Genomic DNA, 6,156 nt, shown 5'->3' on the forward strand with positions numbered 1-6,156 from the left:
CTTCAGTCTTATCTGGATTCACCTTTAAAGAATTAGAGGTCATCCAGTTCATGGTGTATCGAAGAATGTTCTGAGCATTCCGCTGTGAGTCACAGGTATAATCGATGCGGACTATTAGCTGGGTGTTGTCCCCATAATTAAACACCTGGCAGTCTAACTTGGCCAGAGCCTCAATCAGGGGTTGGAGGTAGATGTTAAAAAGAAGGGGGGACAGTGCCGAACTCTGCGGGACCCCCCAGCAAAGAGTACCCTGTTCCGACATGAGGTCACCTGATTGAACTTTCTACCGGCGATCTTCCAAAAAAGAAGTGAACCACTGAAGTGCCATCCCAGTGACTCCCAGCCGCCGCAAACGAGCGAGTAACTGCCCATGGTTCACCGTATCAAAGGCAGCTGAAAGGTCAAGTGGGATTAAAGCTGAGTGGGTCTTTTTATCTGCTGCGAGTCGTAGATCGTCCAGGACTGAAAGCATAACCAACTCAGTGCTGTTATGTGCCCGAAACCCAGCTTGCAGATGATGCAAAATGAATTGGATTGTCTGATTTACTATACTGCTGACCTTCGCTGAGGCCTATATCAATAAATTATAATTATGGAGTGGTATACCCGTGCAATCGTTCCTTTTCCAGACTATTCATAGTGATACTGCCTAATGATTAGCCATGTCTAACTGTCATAACAGCTTCTTGGATGTGAAGAAGGATGTCTCAACAATTTGCTATGACATTTTGACTTAAACCCTCCCCCTCCAACCGTGGAGGGTGAGTTTTCTTTTGCATGTTCTACAGCTTCTAAACGAATCGAATAAAGGCGCAACAACTGTAGATAGCAGTCGCTACCTTGGCTGCCCTTAACCGACATCCTTCAGGGAATCACCGGACAAGCGCTTCGTCACCATTGAAAGGTAAGAAATAAATTATGTTCTTTTCACCAGGGCAGTTCCATAACTTAGACAGGATTATTTAAAAATGACTTGCTGTGTTGAATTGGGAGTCGTTTGTGTTTTTAAGTGTATTGCAGGAATGATGTCCATAGCTATAATATCATCTCGTGAATGCACGAGGGTTTTATTTTATCATTAAGATGATTTGGGTCGATGGGATTGGTTTATTTTACGGAACGCTTCTGGAGGGGGAGCAAAAAAACGACAAAACAAAGGTGCAGACGATATCCCTAATTATTCTGTCAACATTTCCATTTCTAAACGATAACTAGACGACGAATACATGTTATTTATAGCTGCAAAATTCATAAAAGTAAGAAATGTGATTGTTTATATGCAAGCACGTTAAATAACGCAGGGCTCATGAAACGGTTCCATAACCTCAGTGCTGGAAATTGATTTAATTCACTCTGTTGGCTCGTGAAAGAGTCAAATCCGCTAATAGATTTTTCAGTGCTAACAGCACATGTTATGATACCTGGTTCGACGGTCCCCAGTTAATTTATATTTAATGCTCCCACTCCCACGGGCAGCACACTAGAAATTATAGCGTCAATAATAAGCAGACATAAATGGACTGACTTTTATCTAATGTAATCTTTCTGTAAAAGCGCATGATTGTTGGGGGGAAAACTATTTTACGGACATTTTGCATTTGAAAGAACTTTGGTCCATAAATATTCCCACGAGCTGATCCATGCAATATCTCTTTTGCTTGTATTGTTTGTTTGTTTTCAGCTACAATTCAGTGATGGGAAATTGTGATATGAAATCAAAAGATCCCTGAAGAGACTTTCACTTGCAAGTTCTCTATATTCATCATCATCACCATCAAACAATCTTTATTCGGCTCATTAAAACCACAAAAGAACGCATAATACACACAAATCAATGTAACACAAACATTACTATTTAGCAGCAAGTGACGTGCTGAAAGTATGGAAATATTGACAGCAACCTACAGCTAAAAACGTGTTATATATTCATAAATACAGCATGAGCCTCCTTTTGATGAACATGGAAATAAAGGGTTTAGTGTGCATTTCCCCAATAAAGAAAAGGCAAGGTGAAAGCATGTTAAGATACCATATAAAGTGGTTACTTTTTATACTGATTTATTTTGGCTAAATAACTTTGGGCTTCATTCACAAACAGAATTTTGTACTAGAGTACTACTATTTTTATATGGGGAGATTTTCACAGATGTAAGTTTACTATTAAGGGGTCGAATACGATGCTGTCCGGAAAGGCTCCAGACGGGAATCAGAGTCAGCAAATCTTATTCAGAACCTGTGTTTCCGACCTATTCGGACACTTTTCCGTACGAACGATTACAAGGCAAGTAAACTGTTTGGGCTGTCCAAATTGGTTTGAATGGCATTCGGACAGCCTGAGTAGTTCCAAACCGAATTGTACAGGTCTATGGACACGGTTTCCAAGCAAGCGATCACGATGACCGATTCAGACAGCCGTTCAGATTCGGTCTGCCTGACACTAAATGACTGTGACAATCTGACTTTGGGGGCCCGTAGCAGGCCCCCCTTCATCCATAGGCCTCCGGTTGTGGCCTATCCGTGTACCCAAGGGACTCCCTGCTAAACGATGCACAGTGTGCAAAGTTTTTCCCAACCACCCTTTTTTCCAACAGGGATCCTGTGTTCTCATTCGGAACACAGCCTCCCATTGAAGTCAATGCAAGTCTGACTGAACGATGTTGGGAAGCATCTTAATCGGTCGGTTGGACTCGCAAAACCCGATTCGGTCGGAAACGATTCTAAAACAGATTCGGTCAGAAGAGTTTCCAAACAACATCGTAATCTGCCCCTTATTAGTAAATGTGGGAGAGATAATTAGTAGTGGGGGGAAATGGGGAATATGTACTATAAAGTGGAAGGAGATTGTGGAGGAATGAGGAGTTTAGGTAAAGACATGCTAATACAGGATGCATGACTAAACAACTACTGCCTAAAGCACGACTTCCTGAACCACGAAAGCTAAACAACGAGCAATGCTAAACCACTACTTTTTTTTACGACGACTTCCTAAACCACGAAAAAAAAAACACCCTGTGACTGGCCAATAGATGGCACTATTGTAATAACAATACTTCCACAAATTATTTTTAAATTGCTCACTACCCATTTCATTGATAATTTATTCTACGTGTATTTAAATATATAGTCATATTTTTTAAAACTGCACGAACTACAAATGATTGACATTTTTTTAAAATGATAGTATGCTTATAGTGTTTTGAGCTTATTTAAACAAATCTATATTGTTACTAATGTAAGTACTGCACTCGTTGAACAGTTTGTTGAAGAAAGTGTTCAAAGTATTCTGAGTGCTGTAATGAGCCAATACTGGGCGGATCTGTTGAGTATTTGTGTACTTTTAATTTTGTGTATATATGTATGTATATAGGCAGCAGGCGACAGCGTGGACAAGAGAGGAGGCAGCTGACAGCGTGGGAGGGACTGGGGCAGACAACAGCGCGAGAGGGACTGGGGCAGGCAACGACGTGGGAGGGACTGGGGCAGGCAACGACGCGGGAGGGAGGGCAACAAGAGAAAAGGCAAATTCGATTTTCGATTCGGGTACACAGCCTAAATTAAGTAGAGGCTTTGTTCTCATGTGTCGCAGTGAAAACAGTGTTTCCCTAAAAGTTCAATAATTAGATTGATCTGTAATGCCTCTTAATAAAGACTACAGCGAAACAAGATAATGGAGGCAGAGTCCCCCGCATACAGAAATATCATCGCCAGAAGTTCTGTTTGAATGGTGAGAGACCAAAAAACGTTGTGGATACTGTGTTTTTGTATCTGCCAATAAGAGATTGTTTAGCAGGGACGGTAGTCAGATTGAGGTTTGTTGAACTGTGTCATTCATATTGCAAAATTCTATGAGTTGATCAATACTTGGGAAAGGTTTCATTATTTCTTTTTGGTTTATTTATAGGATATAGGGTTTACCAATATTTGTCTGCCCCTGAAGATGTGTGAATGTGCGATTATGCATTAATCTGCTGACCTTACATCTATTGGTTTAGTTAATACATTCTAATTGACATTTGAATTTATGTGCGCAAACTGGAAAAAAAAATATATATCTCTTACTGAAATCCAATTAAAATTTCGTGGATGCCTTGTGTAGCTGTTGACCTATTCTGTGCTTCTAAAACCACAAGTCGATCACCGACGTTGTTTTCAATTTTCAGTCCGAGTCGTGGTTTAGTACTAGCACCCTTCCATCAAAGAGCAAGCCCAATGCTATTTACAGACTACACACTACCCAAGAAGCCACAAAACAGGTAAAGACCAGCCTTAGTAGTTCATCCAGCATCACACACGGCCACTGCAACATACTCCCATTGAAAATAATAGGACAAGGGTCTTAAAATAGATCCCAATAGGAAATAATGTTAAACTAAAATCATTTATTTTGACTTTTAAAATGTGTAAATATACAAACTTTTAATTGAATGTAAAATAATATATAAATAACAATGAAATATTGACTCAGTATAAACTATTTTAAGAATCTCGTGTAATTTAGTTAATGTAGTTTTATGTTTTAAATAATAACATTTATTGAAACAATTCCATACATAATTGTAATAGAAAATAAATAAGTAAATGTAAATAATAAATGATGATAAACATTTTACCAAAGTTGTCATTGTTTTTTAAATTACTTCTATTTATTTAATTATATTTAAATTATTTCAACAAAAAATAGAATATTTATTGTACAAAGGAACAATTGCAGTACGCAAATTGCATTCTTCTGCTAATGCAAACCCCTAAAATTATTTATTTTTTTAAAACATGGCCTTCCCAATTTGTCACCAAAAAAATCCTATCTGTGTTCATGAGATCTTTAGACTGTCAATTCTGGCTATTTTATCAAATGAGACCTGGATGAGTCGCTAGCAAACATGAAAAGTAAATACTTCCATCCTGCAGCTGGATATAGGAGTTGGGAATGGCCTCCATGCCATCCTGTGAGCAGATCCAAACCACCGATGCCCCTCGACACACAACCAGACCCCACTGCTGCGTATCTTCTCTTAATTTGTATTTGTCATCTGGGTCTCTCAAATACAGCAGAGGGTCAAAGCCTTTCAAAACCCCGCTTGCTTCTCTTCCAACTTGAAATTTCACCTGAATTGTTTTGTCAATGTAGTTAGAGAGATCTAGGATACTCTCTTTCTTTTTCTTCTTTTTAGCCGCCATCTTCAAACTCCCCTTTAATTTATTTCTATATTTAATTAAAAATTGTTTATAATTTTGTAGCATAATTTTTATTTTCTACACTTAAAATAAATATATACAATTAATTTACATTAGTCAGTAACATAATTTATTACTAATTCTTTTTAAAGTTTAATTTAAAAAAAATTCATAAGGAAATCTCTGCCCGAGTGGCGAAGACCTCTGCCTATGTGTGAAAAGTTACTAGTAGTAACTTTACACTTGTAAATTTAGTTCCACCCCCTGTTTCAGGAGGTGGAGACATGTTTGTCCAAAATAGTAAATTTAGTAATCTTGGTAAATTTACCTGTGAGAAAGTCGATTATTAGTTGAAGTGAATCGTAGTCCTTCACAAGTAATTTTAGATAAAGCTCCCAACGACTGACCAAGGGCTGCGCACCTCAATCCCTGTTGCATTAAATTTAGTGTCCTGTACATCAACTTCCAGCACTCGCCGCCGTTGAGCGCCACTGGAATCCAGAAACGGGAAGATATTCTTAGGTGGAAGGTGCACCAGAAACGTAGCCGATTACCCAGGCAACATTACCACAACTATTAAGGAGCTTTATGAATACTCTGCATGACATATCAAGGTGAGATTTGAGTGAGCTATGGATAAAGGGGATGTTTCTATAATACAGGGACTCGAGTTACTAATGGATAAGGGGGTAATTCAATATTTTCCTTTTTTGTATACATATGGATTATGGTTTCCTCACAATGATACCAAAGGGAATGATGGACGGAACGTTTGAGCAAATCAAACACTCACCCCCAGTCAACTGATCTGGGTTTAATCCATCATCATTCTTTAGCTCACTCCACCACCCCAGTTCAGACATGGCCATGTGCAAATCAGTCTGACCCTGTGCCTCATGGGAACAGTCCAGCCCGAACTGCCAAGCCATGTGTTCCCTGGACCAGAAACAAGCATCCTGGGACCGGTTTCGGGTTCATAAC

General features: G+C 39.1%; 1 pseudogene; it reads right to left on the reverse strand.

Annotated features, from left to right (window-relative positions):
• Positions 1 to 4,848: 4,848 nt before the first annotated feature.
• On the reverse strand, positions 4,849 to 5,178 carry LOC146865692 (U6 snRNA-associated Sm-like protein LSm7 pseudogene; annotated as a pseudogene).
• Positions 5,179 to 6,156: the final 978 nt, after the last annotated feature.

This window comes from Triturus cristatus, chromosome 2_1, assembly GCF_964204655.1.
Source record: "Triturus cristatus chromosome 2_1, aTriCri1.1, whole genome shotgun sequence".
Lineage (NCBI taxonomy): Eukaryota > Metazoa > Chordata > Amphibia > Caudata > Salamandridae > Triturus > Triturus cristatus.